Source organism: Xyrauchen texanus, chromosome 14, assembly GCF_025860055.1.
Source record: "Xyrauchen texanus isolate HMW12.3.18 chromosome 14, RBS_HiC_50CHRs, whole genome shotgun sequence".
In the NCBI taxonomy this organism is placed as follows: Eukaryota; Metazoa; Chordata; class Actinopteri; order Cypriniformes; family Catostomidae; genus Xyrauchen; species Xyrauchen texanus.
This window is the reverse complement of record NC_068289.1, coordinates 26,397,949-26,417,693: the sequence shown is the minus strand read 5'-3', so window position 1 is coordinate 26,417,693 and position 19,745 is coordinate 26,397,949.

The following is a 19,745-nucleotide window of genomic DNA, read 5'->3' as shown; positions in this document are numbered from 1 at the left end:
GCCGCCACCTCGAGCGAGGACGGGAGTCAACGAGCGTGCCGGGCGCGGGTGGTCCGAGGGGCGTACCGGCGAGCTGCACCGCTGCCATCCCCAAATCGGCTCCATCGCCAGCCGCATCGTCCTCAATCCCGTGGGAAGAAGGAGCGACACGGGGCGGCTGGAGTGGCTTGCTTACGATTGTAAGCAAGCTGCGACCGCTAACGTTGTCATGGTCATGTTCTCGCAGTGAGAACATGAACCATCCACAAACGCAGCCTCGGTGTGATCACTGCCCAGACACACGAGACAACGCCTGTGGCCGTCGGAAGCGGAGAGTACTCTACCGCATCCAGGAACAACACAGGAGCGGAAGGGCATCTTTAAAAGACGGCGTCCTTAAAAGGACGTTCACGCCGCTGTGTTTTTGCTCTTTTAGAGAAATTACTCTTTTAGAAGGAAATAACTCTTTTATGAAAGAAAGACTCGTGAGAGATCTTTCTTATTTCTGCAACTGTCGATGCGCTCAGGGGCAGGAAGTGCACAGCCGTGCAACCAGGAGAAAGCCGCTGTTGTGCGCCGCAGAATCCAACAGCATGCAGCAGAGGATAGCAGGAACTCGGTGTGTAGTCACGCAGCAAACTGCAAACACGACCATCGGCTCCGAAGAAATTTTCTGAATGAACTCCCGTATTTGCGCCGCTTAAAAACCCGTATGTCCGGGGGCGGGACATGCAAATACTGGCTGCCAACTCTCATTGGCCTTTTTTCATAGTACAGAGGTGAATATCGGCGCTCAAGAGAGACCCCTAGTGTCGTTCTCTGACACAACGTAAGAGAGCGACAGAAGGGGAATTCAGTGTATCCCTATTAGGACCAAACAGAACCTTGTTATTTGTCATATTTCATTTCTATATTTAATTACAGTTAATTTATTCGCTTGGGTACTATTTTCACAAGGTGAACATTTTCAAAACTCTTAGTACAAATATCCAAACTGATCACACTTGTAACAGCTAGTCATTCTTTCAGAACCTGATCTCATGCTTTCCTTACAGTTATACACTTTTCAGTCCACATAATCATTGTTTCAAACACAAGATTATTGTAATATGTCATGAGGACGTTTGGTTTAATCCCCGAAACAGTATGATCTTCTTTCAATTTAGTACTTTTAACAATCACTTCATTCAACAGCAAACAATGCAAGATACATGTTTCAAATCACCATTGTTCCTGAATTAATTACAATACAGTACAGGCTACAGTTGCCACATTAGAAGTAATTGAATCCATAATGTTTGTAATATTATCCAGTGTGTTATCAAAAGGTGTGATGAAGTACAGCCATGAGGTTCTGTGCTAACAGAATTTGCTGGTAATACAGTGAATGATTTCACTCTTTGACCAAATCTATACAGTAGTGGACCTTTACAGATGAAGGTTGAGTTACAATAATGTAACTACCATTTTTACAGTATCACATGGCATACATACTGTAATGTAAAATGCATTTTATTCCATCTGTCTCCCTTCCATTGATGCATCTCTGATCAATCTGATGTTTTCATTGAGTGTTTCCTCTCCCTTACACTCTATTCTGCTTTACAGTGTTTGCACAAATGACAAATTTATCCGTCTCTCTCTCTCTCTCTCTCTCTCTCTCTGTCACACACACACACACACACACACACACACACACACACACACACACACACACATGCTTGTGCACACACTTTGAACATTGTGGTGGTTAATATCTATAAATCACTTATGTAAAAATAATTCATTTGGTTATCCATATCGAAAAATTGCAAACAAGTTCTATAGAAACTGTGTATTGAATCAATATCTATAGAAATGCATAGGTGTACCAAATGATTCATTGATTAACCATTAAGATCATTTGGATTAAATAATAGACAAATGTAGTAAACTAAACAAGAAGAGATGCAAATCAAAAGTTTGATAGTAAGAGCTTTCTGAAAGACAGTGACTGTGAATGAAACATTCATGTAGATGAAACATTTATTTTGTGTTGTGAAAAGGATACTTTGTGATTTTGTGAATTGTACTTACACAATTGAAAACATGATGAAATGTTTGAAAAAAATGCACTTTTGATGATCTGTTGTGATATTAGCACTAAGAGTTTGGAAAATGTACATCTTGTGAAAATAGTACCAAAGCTGAATAAAAACTTTTAATACTTTTGTTATCTTAAACAAATAATATAAAATATTGAAATAAATAAGCACACTGTAAAAGCTTCTTATTTATTTTAGTATTGTGATTGAATTATTTTACCTTGATCTGCGGGTTGGATTTCTTCAGTCCCATTGGTATGATGTTCTGCAGCCAGATGTACTTGTTCTCTCAGGCCTCTGCGGTTGTGATTCCAGACGACCCATAACCAATGGTGATTTTTCTGTGTGTCTTCATTAAGTAAATCTATGGCAAGTTGGGACCATATCTCTGAGGAATATTCTGTGTTTCTATTCAAAATATCAGCTTTCTGCAGCGTCTTTATCATAGAATCAATCCCTCCAGCCTGTGAACATAGATCTGATCTTACAGGTGTGGTGCCTTTTTTAGGCCTCCCCATTCTACAGTGTGAGAGATAGTGTCAAAGTCTGACTATGCCGTCCACATCCCTATTCACTGTCTCACTAAATGTCTGACCCTCTCTCTTTCTCACAGAGTCATTGTTTCTGACTCCATCTGACCAGCAGATGATTACAGTATGAATAACAACGGAGATGGACAACATTTCCCATAAGAAAGTTCCCATAACTTTCTTATGGGAAAGTTTGGAGATGGACAACATTTTTACCCTATCGCTACTTGTGATAAGATAAAACAAAGTTCACATCGAGGCCTGTGGTAACTTTCCATTGTTATTCATACTTTCTTTGGGGGGGAATTAAAGTCGTTATTTCTGGGAAAGACAGGCACACACAGCCAGTGTATTGTGAGCTGAACACGCAGTGTCACGGGCTGGACTTGAATGACCCAGATCAATTAAGGCTACTGGGAGCAATATGGAGCTACACCGACGACCATGGCATCCTATGAGAATTCTTGGACACTGCGGTCTGAGAGCTACGACATGCGTACTGGTTGTTCTGTCATTATTGATTGTTTTACTGCTCACTCCAAAAAAAGGCATTGATCCTGAGCCTGTGAGAATGATGAGGAATGGTACTGCTTCAGTTAACCATACTTTGCGACCGAGACGAGTACGAGAAACAGCAGAAGATTTTTTTAGCAAGCTTATCTGAGTCCTGGATGGACCATCCCAGCCCTCCTCATCCATATGCTACGAACCTGTGGTGGAGACTAACCAACCATACAGCAAAGAAAAGTGGGTTTCCGAACTGCTACGTGTGCACACAGTTCACGCACAGTACCGCTGGAGCGGACTTGTGGCCGCACCAAGATCACAACACATCAACCTTCATGGCTACACTGGCTGTGGCAGCAACTTTATATAACGAGAATACTATCCTCTTTTTAAACAACAAGCAATGGACAACAATGAAGGTGACAAAAAGAGTGTTTGGCAAGGCAGCAACTGTTCGGAACATACCAACTAATCTCACATGTTACAGCAGAGTTTCAGGAACTTATGCTTTAGGGGAAACACCAAAGAGTAAATGCAACGTAATCTACAAAGAGAACGACAGTAATCCTATCACACAACGACGTTGTTATAGATGCTTATTTGACCCTACTATTGCCATTGGGAGTTCGACACAAGCTGTAATGGCTTTCGAATACTTGAAATCACACAAATCCATACGTGATGCATGTAAGGCTGCTTGTGCAACTGTGCATGTACCAGATGAAGAGGGCACAGGAGTACTAGAAAATGTATACTGGCAGTGTGGGTATGCAATCTATGTGTCTCTGCCTATAAACTGGACAGGAACATGTGCTCTAGTTCAACTGCACGGAGGAGCAATGGTCATACAGCACCAACCACATGAAGTTATGAAACCAAAGAAAAGGGGACTGCTTAACATTGTGCAAGACAGCCCAGTGCCAAGAAATCATCACATCTGGAACATAGCTGAGAAATTGCTGGCTTTTTTGTGCCTGGAATAGCTGTTGCATCAGTAATGGAAGAGGTACAGGTAACCAGGTATGAACTGATTTCTTTCATTGACACGACAAATATTATGATGGAAGGCATCAAGGAGGAGCTGAGAGGACTAAGACTCACGGTTCTGCAGAATCGTTTAGTTTTAGACCAACTTACGGCATCACAAGGTGGAGTTTGTGTGATAGTGGGAGAAACGTGCTGCACATACATTCCAGATAATGATGCAAAAGGCCATGTCATTGAAGAAGGGATACATAATTTGACCTCCATGTCAAAGACTAATTCATTCTCTTTTGGATGGGGATGGTTTAAAGGTATTTTTAGTAATGTGACAAATGCGATGATGATGGTAATTTGTATAGTTTGCTCGTTCTTGTTGATCTTGTGTTTGTGGCCATGTGTAATGCAATTGATTAGAAATGCTGTGTCATCTACGTTTCAACATCATCATGATTTGCATGTATGTGACACATATGATTCCAGTCAAAGTGGCAGTGAAGATGACATTTAAACTTAATTACCTAGGGTGACAAGGTAATGATTAGAAGGATAAGAGCAGATGTTATCTGTGGTACGAGATAACTGTTGTAAGAGTTAAGAAGAAGGGCAGAGGTTAAATTGGGCCGGAGCGCACCGGAGCGCAGCTCCGCCTCCTCAGGTCCACAACACACCCTGACGGAGCTCAGCTCCGTCTCCTTCAGAGGCGGCGGCAGCCGATTTTGAATGTTTTGAGTGTAGCCCCGAATGAATTTTGAAAAGTTGACTGACAAATATGAAACCGGACAAAAGCCTATGTAAACCCCCGAAATCATAAGTTGCATTATTTCATTGTGTTTTGGCTTTGCACATACTGCATACAGCCTGTAAAAATAGACATAGGCATAATCTAGCCTATAGAATAAGTTCCTTTGCTGTCGGTAGCCTATGGGCGACTCCGTTTATTCCTCTCTGTTGAATATGCAGCAGGTAGGGGAGGAGCTGACATCAACTAACGTTACTTAGTGGCGAGTTAACAGCAGTTAGCAGGAAAGACAGCAAACATGAAGCAAATGGGGCTTCTAAAATGTCCGTAAGAAGTCAGTGGGTAAGAATTCTCATTTGCTTTTGTCCTTAAAGTCAAAAAATCATCATCTAGCTGGCTTTCACCCACAGTAGGCTAAACCTCAAGACATCCACTACCGCCTACTATCATATGTTATAGCCTCCGGCCTCGTGGTTATTTCAAGCTCCTCTCACGCCGGAGACCGCGGTTCGAGTCCTATTCGTAGCATAATTTTCTTGTTTATCAGGTGTTGTTTTCGCTAAGGATAACCAATAAGCATTAACATAAAATGTATGTGTGACTTGTTTTGTGATATTAGTTTGTAGGAAATATACACTTTGAGGGTAGCAAAGATGTGCCAGAATCAGGCATGGAAACTGGTAACAATTAATCAGTCACTTTACTTTAGAGAAAGTTAAAAGTGAAACATTGTTTATCTCAATGATCCTAATCAAAGGATTTTGACAGATGAACATGGAGAATTATATACAGTTCGATGCCATAGTGTGTCAATGAACTTAGACTAAAATCATTCATGTATTGCTTTAACTTAGGATCTTATACATGATTTTGACTATTTATTTCAAAAAATGTAAATTATTTATATAAAAAAATTTTTTTTGCTTCACTTTACTCACTATAATATAACTCTTTTGTGATGACTTTATGTTAAATTACATGAAAATTCAAGAATCATGATAGATCTAAGGGCAATCCCACTGATCTGCTCTTCCCAATACATTTTCTTCAATGGTATTGGTCTACAATTTGAAATATGTAGCACTTGATGAATTAGTTGTTTGAAGCTGATTTGCAATAAGTTATGTGCTGTATCTGTTCTTTTGCATCACATATGATTCAGATGAGGAGAGAGGATGTTGAGGATAGTACTTATGGAGTTTCCTTTGTGTCTTTATTATTCAATCAAACATACTGTGTTTGAGAGTAAAATTTATTATTTTGTAATTAAAAAAAATAAAAGAGTGCAAAAAAGTCTTCTAAATGCTCAAAAATAAAGAAGTTGATAACAAAATTATTTGCAGTGCGTGTAATCTTTTGAAAACTTTTTTTTTTTGTGCACTTCAAAAACTTTTCATCACAAACCCACACATTTTGCTCTCTTTTCTGCTGTCTTTTTTGCCGCTGTAAATATTTTGCTTGCGAGTTGAAAAGTTTTGCTTGCGAGTTGAAAAGTTTTGGAAACGCCTCTGTGTCGTCCTGCCATAGATTAAACATAACCTGTATTTAATGTATCCTGGGTTGCATTTCCTTTTATGTTGCATAGATTTGTTCATGGTTTTCCGGTACAAGGACATGCATCATGTGACATTATTTTTGTTGTTGATGTCAAAATCTACAGAAACTGTACTTAATATGGGCCCATTATTATCTCATTTATTACATAATATTACATATTTATACACATATTACACAGAAGGAAAGGCTCCTCATTTCCATGGTTAGGTCAGTGTGCTATAGTCTTAAATAATAATAATAAATTAATGTATTTATGAAAAATAAATACTAGCTGAAACACATCTTGAAACTTTAAACGACCACTGTTGATGTCTAATAATAATTCTAATAATTCTACCTTTAGATTATTTCATATGAAACTGAAACATTTTACTTTTACTTGTGTAAAATCCTGAAACAAATTTGTAAAGGTGATGTGTGTAATTATTAATATTTGTAACTATTTTGGTAAAGGGGCCACATCGGGCTTTAAGTAGTGCATAGGGGGCCACATTGTAATGCTTTTGAGATACAATGTTCTGCATTGATTTGGTTTGTTGTAACTTTTAAGCCCAGAAATAGTTGTGTACTCAATTTTCTGAAGTGTATCTGTGACTAATGGGACTATTCTGCAATTGCCTAAAGTATTGTATTGCTCTACAAAGATAGATACTTTTCTATCAGGCATTACAAAACTCAATAAAGGCAGAGATTATACATTTATTTTGCCATCTCTACTTCCCAGTTAATTTATTATTCAGTTTTAATAATAATAATAATAAAAAAATGTATAGAACGACTAATGTTTGTCGCAAAGCGGACGAGTTTACTCTTTTTTTTTTTTCTTTCTAAAACTTGTCATGATGCGTTTCTCCTCGATGGTTTTTCAACACTCAACAGAATAACACAGGCAGCATGAATATGATAAATAATTACTGCAAGAGTTACATTAACATACAGGTGCGAAGGGACTTCAACGTTTCTAAATTGCACAAATAAAAAATAATAATAAAATAAGTGAATTGTAAAGTATTTGTCTTTGTTTGAATAACTACTCAACCCTAACTTACACATTAATACTGGAAAAAGAGCCCCTTTGGTGTAAAAACACATTAAGTCATTTTACGGCGGGATTTTAAATGATGACCATTCACCGTAAATAAGGGCTCCCCCTCCCTACAAAAGCCAATTTAACCACTGAAGAAGGGTATATGTTAGCTTGCTTAAATGTAAGAGATGTCTCACAAAAAAAAAAATATGGTGTGTTTTGAATCCATGTAAATTAGCATGTCTGATGATGTACTGTTGTAATGTAAATACTATGTGTGATCAAAATGATTTAGTTCATGCATGCATGTAGTTTACTGAGTTAATCTTAGTTTCATATTATTAATTATATTTTGTGCTGAAGGGTTGCGGTCAGAATCCCTTGTCTCTTCACTATATCTATATATCCTTTGAGTTTTTACATTATTCCTATAACAAGTGCGAATCAAGTTATATAATCATTACTATATTCAACAATATAATCATTACTATATTCAAAGAGTGATTCATATATAGTTTTAATCATATTTTGTTGTCAGCATTTCTACCATTATATTTTTAAGTGCATTATGGTGTCTGATTTTTCTTGACCAAGTAAAGGTTACAGGGGTCAACCTCTATGTGATTTACATGATCTAGTTCACAAAATCTTACTTCTTTCATGTGTATGTCTCTAAAGAATAAAGTATAAATGTATAATTGTTTAGATTTTATGTTGTCTTAGCCAATCAGAAGTAGCAAAGATGTAATGCATGTCCTTGTAAAAGGTATACTTGTGTGAGATTTGTTTGTAAGGTAGAGTTGGCTTGCGACCTCCTCGTGACTTTGACGCTGGCTTTACCAATTTAACTGCAAAATATTCTTCAGTAAAATTTTACTTATTTGATTGAATTTCACGACTCCTGGTCTTCTTTCATCATATCTGGTCCTGGATCTGACAGCTGTTAACCCCATAACAGTGCTAACCTTAAAAAACACTTAAATGTCAGCCCCTTTTTTGTGCATAGACATAAAAATGCACTAAATTAAAATGACGACTCGTTGGGCCATGATTTCTCATTAAAATCAGATGATTTCCTATAGAATGTAAGGGAAATATATAGTATATTTTCAATATTCTAGTATGTTTTTATATATCAAAATACATATATGAGTTTCCAGGCCTTTGTGTGACCCAGGAGAGAGCATGTGAGGTCACTAAAAGTGTTGATGCTGCAGAGAACACAAAGAATGGTATATAACCTTGAAAAACAGGTGTATGAGCAAACAAAAAAAAAAATATGAATGGTGTCTTGTATGATATCTTGCGGCTGGTGTTTTTCTGCCATGATGTTTTTCTTGCTGCCATGATGTTTTTCTTGATGAGCTAAAAATCTGTGGAGCTTGCATTTTCTTTCATGATAATGTGAAGGAACAGACAAGGCCGCGAAATAAACAAGGCCGCCTTACTGTAAGGGTTCCCATGAACTATGACATATGTCCAAGATATGTGAAGTTACCAGCTGATGTATGTTTTCTTTTTAATAGATAGGCGGGGGATTTTCCACCAATATTTAATTAATGAAGGAGATAAAACATATTGGTGGCGAGGGAAAGAAACAAGGCAGTGACCTTGTTAGTCAGAGATAGTGGGTAACAAGATAACAAAAAGGTATATAACTGAGAACTTAGGAGGATAATGTCAGAGCAGACAGCTGGCCGGTCTCATGTTTGTTGGTGTTCAATAAACTACAACTTTGGCATCTGGAACTCAAGACTCTGAGAGTTTTCTTACAACTTAGAGAGATTCATCGTGATATTCCACGACAATAACTCTAGAATAACCTCCCTGATAATGTTTGGGGGCCCAGAAACACTATCCTAATTTAAATCTAGATTAAAGACACATCTCTTTAGCTAAGCATTCAATTAACACATATCATAATATTGTACTATGTGATGAAATAGTAAAAAGTGCACATGACCATCTTTTGCCTGAAATAATATGACCAGCAGCAATCCTATCTTTCTCCTGTTGTCTCGTTGTTTGTATCTCAGGATGCTCAGCATATTTTACTAGAGATTACAGCAGCTCCAGTTCGGATCCAGCCTCACTTGGTAAGACTTCTAATGACATCAACACTCTTGAAGACAATGTGTTTAAACAATTTTCAGATGTTAAATGATATTTTAAAGTGTTTAAAATAATTTCAGTTTTTATGTCAGGTGGTACAACAAAAATATGATGTTGTACCACCTGACATGGAAAGTGTACCACCAACCTACCCATACTTGAAATTAGCATTTTTTATCAGTATTTGAGAGAGCTCTACAAACTTTTTCACTCTGCCAATGAGATCAGTTAGGCTCCTCTGGATGATGCATTATCATGTTTACTGTTATTACCTTGTAAATTCATAATAATATTTGAGAATATACAAATTGCTGGCCAAAAGTTTCTCAATTACCTCAATAGCTTTAAAACTACTGATATTTATAAAAAAAAAAAAACAATAACATGAAAGGCTTCAAACCTAAAATGATGGCACTGTTTCAAATTTTTTATTATTAAGACACCATGTTAAATTGTTTTCTTAGTCTATTCATTTGTTCAGACAGTTGCACCACCACCTGACATTTTGGGGGTTTAATGCTGCCTTCAGCAATAATCATAAATAGGCCTAGTTTCCTAGTTAAAATTTTTTTTTATCGTAATCACAACTTCAGAAGAAGAAAAACAAAATAATATGTATTATTAAATGTAACAAGTAATGATTTCAAACTAAGGTTTTCTAGATTATAGTGATACATGTCATGAAGTTATAAACATTTTTTAAAGGGAAATAATGCACTTGCCACAACATAACTTTGTGACAATGTTTAGAAAAATATATGAGCGATTTTTAAACAAAACTGTCTGCTTATGCAGATTCTATCTTTCAATGCTAATTGCTTTGTGTATTTAAATGTTCAATTGGAAAACACTGAACTGTTCTTATTCTTGCATTTTTCTTTTCTTATTCTTGCTTTGTTATTAGGGCCACCAAAATGAAGACGTCAAGCTTTTGGGGAAAACCTTGTTCATTTAAATGTATAACCTGTTTGCATACTGTTTTTGCTGTTTGTGCTTTGTTCTATAGTAAATGCACGAATTTTTGAGTCTGTATCGTTCATATGTCGTTGAAAAAGTCCCTAAAATAGTTTTGGGCCAATTAGGACAACTTAAATTAGACCACTTATAATATGTCCTCCCATATTATTATAAATGTTGCAGTTATGTAAGTCACGTATTTGTGTTAGCTGGGTGAGACCCTCTGAAAGCATCAAAAGCAAAATATAAATATTTCTAAATAAAATGTTATTGTCACTAAATTGTTTTTAAGCTCACCATGTCCAGTATTCAGAATTCAAAACATTTATTCACAAATGTTCTATTTTTTGCCAAGCTGAGCCAACCAGTCCTGTGCACGTATGCCAATTAACCATGTGCGCCAAACAGAAGAAACTGAGAAGTCATACTAAAAATGTCTAGCAAGCAAGCGATAGCTAAACCAGAGTGTATCACTCACACACTTTGGGTTCACATCGAAGTCAAGCCAAGGCATAATACTCTATTCTAACTTAAGGTAAGATGTTTTTTTTTTTTTCAATCTTTGCAGTGACTGAATTGTGATTATAGAAATGCTTTTTGAACATAAGATGAGTGTGTGGGCGTGTCCTTTCCGGTGTTGTGCCGAATTTTGACCCCTTGCCAAATTATTACCCCCCCTCGTTGAAGTCAGTACCTGATTGCCTAATCCTAACACTAACCACTCCCCATAACTAATCCTAAACGTACCAATAGAGGGTAACAATTTGGCGGGGGTTGAAATTTGGCACAACACATGTTTTTCGCACGCTGGAAACGGCGCTGTCCATGGTTCTGAATTCCATACATTATCCTGTATTCCAGAATCCACTTCTTCAGGACTTCATAACAAAAACTTAACTTGAATCATTACAATAAGGGTGTTGCTTATTTATAACGTTGAAAATATGATAAATGTAAAGTATCTGAATTTCTTAAATCAATGAAAGAAATGTGTTGTACAAGGAACAGCAGTTATAATACATACTTTTACCTAATACATTGATCGAAGTTAATTGAGTACAGTGATCACTAGGAACATGCTATAACCTCTGGAACATGAAAAAAGGTGAAAATAGAATAATTTCTTCAGAATAATATGATTGTAATATACTTACAGTAAGGTAGGTATTGGCAGTATTCAACATGTAGTAAGTCAGTCTGATCACTAGCAAAGCACTACAACCATTTGAATATAAATATAAAAAAACACTATAGGGGAATTACAGTTTATTACATAAACATATGTAATAAACACATGTAATAATGTTTATTACATAAATATAAGTGATAATTGTACAGTAAGGGAGTTATTGTGAAAATTTCACCTGTAGTAAGTCAGTCTGGTCACCAGGAAAGCACTACAGCCATTGGAACAGGAACAAATACTTTAGGGGAATTACAGTAATGTTTTCTAGAACTTATTAGTTTATTGTACGTACAGTAAGGGAGTTATTGTCAAAATTTCACCTGTAGTAAGTCAGTCTGATCACTAGCAAAGCACTACAACCATTTGAATATAAATATAAAAAAACACTATAGGGGAATTACAGTTTATTACATAAACATATGTAATAAACACATGTAATAATGTTTATTACATAAATATATGTGATAATTGTACAGTAAGGGAGTTATTGTCAAAATTTCACCTGTAGTAAGTCAGTCTGGTCACTAGGAAAGCACTACAGCCATTGGAACAGGAAAAAATACTTTAGGGGAATTACAGTAATGTTTTCTTGAACTTATTAGTTTATTGTACGTACAGTAAGGGAGTTATTGTCAAAATTTCACCTGTAGTAAGTCAGTATGGTCACTAGGAAAGCACTACAGCCTTTGGAACAGGAAAAAATACTTTAGGGGAATTACAGTAATGTTTTCTTGAACTTATTAGTTTATTGTACGTACAGTAAGGGAGTTATTGTCAAAATTTCACCTGTAGTAAGTCAGTCTGATCACTAGGAAAGCACTACAGCCATTGGAACAGGAAAAAATACTTTAGGGGAATTACAGTAATGTTTTCTTGAACTTATTAGTTTATTGCACGTACAGTAAGGGAGTTATTGTCAAAATTTCACCTGTAGTAAGTCAGTATGGTCACTAGGAAAGCACTACAGCCTTTGGAACAGGAAAAAATACTTTAGGGGAATTACAGTAATGTTTTCTTGAACTTATTAGTTTATTGTACGTACAGTAAGGGAGTTATTGTCAAAATTTCACCTGTAGTAAGTCAGTCTGGTCACTAGGAAAGCACTACAGCCATTGGAACAGGAAAAAATACTTTAGGGGAATTACAGTAATGTTTTCTTGAACTTATTAGTTTATTGTACGTACAGTAAGGGAGTTATTGTCAAAATTTCACCTGTAGTAAGTCAGTATGGTCACTAGGAAAGCACTACAGCCTTTGGAACAGGAAAAAATACTTTAGGGGAATTACAGTAATGTTTTCTTGAACTTATTAGTTTATTGTACGTACAGTAAGGGAGTTATTGTCAAAATTTCACCTGTAGTAAGTCAGTCTGATCACTAGGAAAGCACTACAGCCATTGGAACAGGAAAAAATACTTTAGGGGAATTACAGTAATGTTTTCTTGAACTTATTAGTTTATTGCACGTACAGTAAGGGAGTTATTGTCAAAATTTCACCTGTAGTAAGTCAGTATGGTCACTAGGAAAGCACTACAGCCTTTGGAACAGGAAAAAATACTTTAGGGGAATTACAGTAATGTTTTCTTGAACTTATTAGTTTATTGTACGTACAGTAAGGGAGTTATTGTCAAAATTTCACCTGTAGTAAGTCAGTATGGTCACTAGGAAACCACTACAGCCATTGGAACAGGAAAAAATCCCTTTGGTGAATTACTGTAACTTTTACATAAAACATTTTTGCGTACTGTATGTACAATAGCCTACACAAAAGTACACTAAAGCAGTCTAGGTGAATACGCAGCAAATATCAAACCTGAAACTATTTTTACCCTGGTTGGGTTTTTATTTTTAAACTTGACTATGTTCATGGTGCTGTCCACGTAGGCTATGTGGTCCTGAAGGTCCTACATGATCAAGTCTGCAAGTTGCTTTTTATATTCGCTTCGCATATTTATTGTTGTATAAACGGGGCGGAGCAGGTAGTGTGGCGTCAGGAGGCAGGGTGCGTCCCGAGGCTTTGGTGCTGAGAACAAACTCAAAGCACTGACCTTGCTCCGCGCGCCCGGCAGGGGGTGGTTTCGTGCCTGAGGAGGAGGTCCAGTGCAGGTGTCCTCTAGACTCAGGGAACAGTCGTGGGCGGTGGTCCGTATTCAGTGTGCCGGGACTGTTGAAATCTGGCGGCAGAGTGCCGTGAAAACGTGGAGACAATGTACATACCTTGCAGAGTGGGTCTGTTGACAGATTTGCTGTTTTATTAATTAACGGTTCAGTCACTGAAAATAACAAGGATATAGTCACATAATATCTAAACACTTCTAATATATAAATACATGAAAAAATTATCTTTACGTATACTTACACAGTTGATCAATACGATCCAGATTTTCATATTTGTCGATATGTCCTGAATTACGCACATACAAAATGTTTAAAAACCAATTAAAAATCAAGATACCAAAATGTACGTTTTTAACCTGTAAAGCACCAATATTTCAAAAAATCACATACTTCTGAAAATAAATGCCATTTTAAAATAGAATAGGCCTAATGTGTTGAATCCTCTGTCGTCTCTTACATGTTCCTGAATGGCGGTGACAGATGACTAAAAGACCCTGGACATTCTGTTTTAAATAGACGGAGCTGCTCAGGATATCCCCACTCCCACCAATTGGCGCCTGCCTCATTGGCTAGCTCAAAAAATACGTATCGACACCCTCTCACGAACTGCTGTCCATATATTTAACTACCGCACGTCTTTCTGTCATGTGATTTAACTCATTAACTGTTTTTAATTATAATACTATTGAATGTATTAGCTTGTTTTTAGCAGACCAGTGCGCGTGAAGAAACGCACACATGGATAAAATAAATGCCATTTTAAAAGAATTTAATGGATATAAAATACACTCGGCATTTGTTTTAAATGGGGTGGGTTTTCAAATCTGAAGAAGCATATGTAATGTAAATAGTTTTTACTATGGCTTAAAATAAAAACATTTTTAGATTGACCACTGATTAATAAACGTGTATAAACATTGTAAAACATTTTGTAGAAAAATAACACCTAATAACTGTTTAACCACTTACAGAAATAAAAGAACATATGATTTCAAAAACAACATTCTGTCCAGCTTGCTTTTTACAACGAAAAAGAGCGTTTGTGGCTGTTTTTTTAGTTATTATTTTTAGTAGGCGATTGCGTGTGGAGAATCACAGATATGGATATTTATTAACACCGATATGCAGACCAAAAGTGTATACAGTGATTCATTGCGTGACTAATTCTTGGATGTATATGTAACGGGACTGTAAGTCTCGCCTCGTAGGGTAAATTAAAACATTACCCTGGAAGACTTGGAAGCGGAAGGATCTTAGTCCCCACTCCAGTGCTTTGAGCCTCAATATACACGTTATGTGTATATGTTGTACCTTACACTATTTTAGAATAATCTAGAGGAATGGGTAGTGTAGGCTTCAGGTGAGTATGTCGATACGGTGGCTTCCTGAAGTGCATGTGATGAAAAAAACTAAAATTCACATCCCCTCCTACCTAATCTCAATAGTGCAAGTGAGACGCCCCTACCCCAAGGTAAGTTTAAAAATAACTGTCAAATGTCTTAATTTTAACAATTAATAATTTATTTTTCTTCCCTTAGGAAATTATATTTCTCCAGAAAGGACTTCAATAGAATAAAATAACAAAAAGTAACAAAAATAAAATAGTTATTCGGAAGTCCTTGAAAACCTTCAAATGGTTAACACTTAAAAAAAAAAACTCTTTTAACACTCAGAAATGTTTCCAAAAAATAAATTTCAGTTTTAGGGCACAAACCGATTTACAAACAACACTGGATGTCGATGACTCTTATAGTTCAATCCAAATGATTCACTTCAAATAACTCATTCCACCCAAATGATCCACTTAAACGATTCTTATGGATCAATTTTATGATTTGGTTTCCAATAGACTCAGTTATCACAAACACAGTTTCAAATTGACAGTTGAAACCCTCAGTTCATTCAAACACTCAGTTTAGTTCACTCTATAGGCCTATCAGGGAAATGTTCGTGTGTGTGTATCGAACTGTTGTACCAGTCTGTGGCAACAACAACTTTGATGCAATGACTTGCGATGACTTGCGATGACTTGAACAACAGCTGAGACAGGACAGTGAAATGTCGTAAGGATGGCAGGGTAATAAAAAAAACACAAGAAATGTTTCAGCGTGGCCCAGGAAAAACTCAGGAACTTTCTGGAACAAAATGGCGTGGCGCAGCTCGCACGCGGCACGCATAGATCAAATTATCTGAATCACAAAATAATTTCTCTCAAAAACAAATCTTGATCATGGACGATCGTCAGTCTCTTAAAAAACCACTTAGGTAAAGTTGGTTTTATATTCGCATATTCGCACATTCGCGGACTTCCGCGTTCAATAACTCGTGAACTAAACGTTGTTGCTACACACAACACCTATCACATATAACTACAGATAAAACACCAGAAGCTACAACATAAATTTCCTCAAAACGATCTTTCCTTCGCACTGGACAAAATACATTGATCTCTATGCACAGGCTGCTAAGAAGGGACCATCTGCAAAGTGCAAACCCGAAGGAAAGCTCGTTTTGAGGAGATTAAAATATTAAAACAATGTTATTTGTGTAGTAACAATATTCAGCTCATGAGATATTGAACGCGGAACTCCGCAAATATGCGAAGCGAATATAAAAAGCAACTTGCAGACTTGATCATGTAGGACCTTCAGGACCACATAGCCTACGTGGACAGCACCATGAACATAGTCAAGTTTAAAAATAAAAACCCAACCAGGGTAAAAATAGTTTCAGGTTTGATATTTGCTGCGTATTCACCTAGACTGCTTTAGTGTACTTTTGTGTAGGCTATTGTACATACAGTACGCAAAAATGTTTTATGTAAAAGTTACAGTAATTCACCAAAGGGATTTTTTCCTGTTCCAATGGCTGTAGTGGTTTCCTAGTGACCATACTGACTTACTACAGGTGAAATTTTGACAATAACTCCCTTACTGTACGTACAATAAACTAATAAGTTCAAGAAAACATTACTGTAATTCCCCTAAAGTATTTTTTCCTGTTCCAAAGGCTGTAGTGCTTTCCTAGTGACCATACTGACTTACTACAGGTGAAATTTTGACAATAACTCCCTTACTGTACGTACAATAAACTAATAAGTTCAAGAAAACATTACTGTAATTCCCCTAAAGTATTTTTTCCTGTTCCAAAGGCTGTAGTGCTTTCCTAGTGACCATACTGACTTACTACAGGTGAAATTTTGACAATAACTCCCTTACTGTACGTACAATAAACTAATAAGTTCAAGAAAACATTACTGTAATTCCCCTAAAGTATTTTTTCCTGTTCCAGGTGCTCAGGCACCTCAGCCGTTTGGGACTTCAGGTCAGCTGGGAAAAGAGCAAGCTCGCCCCGGTGCAGAGCATCTCTTTTCTCGGCATGAAGTTAGACTCCGTCTCAATGTCAGCACGTCTCACCAACGAGTGTGCACATTCGGTGCTGAAATGCCTCGCTTCCTTCAAGCCAGGCACTATGGTCTCTTTAAAACTTTTCCAAAGGCTCCTGGGGTATGTGGCATCCTCCGCGGCAGGCACGCCGCTGGGGTTGATGCATATGAGACCACTTCAGCACTGGCTTCAGACTCGAGTCCCGAGACGAGCATGGCACCGGGGCACGCACCGTGAGACACTCAAACCCTGGACAGACCTCTGCATTCTGCGGGCAGGAGTACCCTTGCAGCAGGTGTTCCGACACGTCCTGGTCATGACCGACGCATCCAGATCGAGTTGGGGTGCCGTGTGGAACGGGCACACAGCCGCGGGCCGTTGCAAAGGGTCCCCGCTGCGCTGGCACATCAACTGCCTAGAGTTGCTGACTGTTTTCTTTGCCCTGAGGAAGATTCTCCCCTTAGTTCGGGACAAACATGTCCTGGTCAGGTCAGACAGCACCACAGTGGTGGCGTACATAAATCGCCAAGGCGGAGTACACTCCCACCACATGTCACAACTTGCCCGTCGTCTCCTCCTTTGGAGCCAGCAACGACTCAAGCCACTCACATCCCCGGCAACATCAATGTGATAGCGGACGCGCTGTCATGTCAACGCTTGCCCAGTGGAGAGTGGAGTCTTCACCCCAAGTCGGTCCAGCTGATTTGGGAACTGTTCGGCAAGGCCCAGGTAGACCTGTTTGCCTCCCAAGAAACCTCCCATTGCCCGCTCTGGTATGCCCTAACAGCGGCTCCACTCGGGGCAGACGCATTGGCACACAGCTGGCCCACGGGGCTGCAAAAGTACGCATTCCCCCCAGTGAGCCTTCTTGCACAGGTGCTGTGCAAGGTCAGGGAGGATGAGGAGCAAGTCACCTTAGTGGCCCCCATTGGCCCACTCGGACTTGGTTCTCGGATCTCATGCTTCTCGCGACAGCCCCTCCCTGGCGAATTCCCCTGAGGAAGGACCTTCATTCTCAGGGATGGGGCACGCTCTGGCATCCGCACCCAGACCTCTGGAACCTCCACATCTGGCCCTTGGACGGGACGCGGAAGAGCTAGCCGGTCTACCATCGATCGTCATAGACACAATCAACCAAGCCAGAGCCCCTTCTACCAGGCATCTTTACGCCCTAAAGTGGCGCCTGTTCGCAAATTAGTGTTCTTCCCGAGCCGAAGACCCACAGAGGTGCGCAGTTAGGTCAGTGCTTTTGTTCCTACAGGAGAGGAGGCTGTCCTTGTTCACCTTCTTGGTACGCAACAGTCGATGGTAAAGTCTTTGATTTCAGAAAAGATATTGGCATCTATTGCATGAACGACATCGTTTTATTACGTGATGCATGCATTCAATTTAGAGATGAGTTCATGCGATACACACAGGTAGATCCTTTCAGCTTCGTGACTCTTGCTAGTTGCTGTATGGGTACTTTCAAGACACAATTTCTCTATAGAAATACACTGGCTCTGATGCATAATAATGCATACGTCAATCAGTATAAGACATGCTCTAACATCTCTATTGAATGGCTTGAGTATGTGAAAAAAACCTGTGACGTAGACATTCACCATGCCCTAAATCACGGCGAAGTGAAATTTGGAGGGTACTTTGTTTATGGTGTACGAAGAGCTCTAGAATTTGCCAGATGTTTTCACCATGGTCACGAGTATCGTTACAGACCTGACTATGCAAACCCCCTGTCAAACATTCCTTTTGGAGTGCTCAGGAGGCAGTTTAATGAAAAGATTGATGTTTTGAAGAACGCATACTTTTAGACGTTGAGGTGATGCATGAGTGTGTATGGAAGAAACTTAAACAAACTGACCCTCATGTAATTGCGTTTATGACCACTTATTCGGCACCTGAGAGACTGAAACCGCGTGATGCAATTTTTGGGGGGCGTACAAACACTTACAAGTTGTACCACAAAACCACAGAAAATGAGATCATCAGATATGTTGATTTCACAAGTCTTTATCCTTACTGTCAGGCTCGAAAAAGTTACCCTGTTGGACATCCTGAAATAATCTTCAAGGATTTTGAACCCCTTGAAAAATATTACGAATTTATTAATCCTGTGCTTCCTTACAGGGGTGCAGGGAAACTCATGTTTCCTCTATGCAGAACATGCGCTGAGAAACAAATCAATGTTACATCTTGTACGCATACAGATGAGGAGAGATCTATCTCAGGCTGCTGGGTGAGCACTGAATTGTTGAAGGAGATTGAGAAGGGGTATATTGTGATGGATGTCTCAGGGGTGTGGCACTTTGCACATAAATCAGAAACACTGTTTTCCGATTATGTAAAGACCTTTCTGAAGTTTAAACAGGAGGCCTCAGACTACCCCTCTCACGTAGTCACCCGAGTCAGACAAAAAAGGCTATGTCGATGATTACTTTAAAAAAGAAGGGATTAAACTCGATCCTGCAAAGATCTGTCACAACCCTGCGCAGAGGTCTATCAACAAATTGTTGCTGAATATTCTGTGGGGACGTTTTTCAATGAGAGAAAATCTACCCACTTCTAGACTTTTGAAAGACC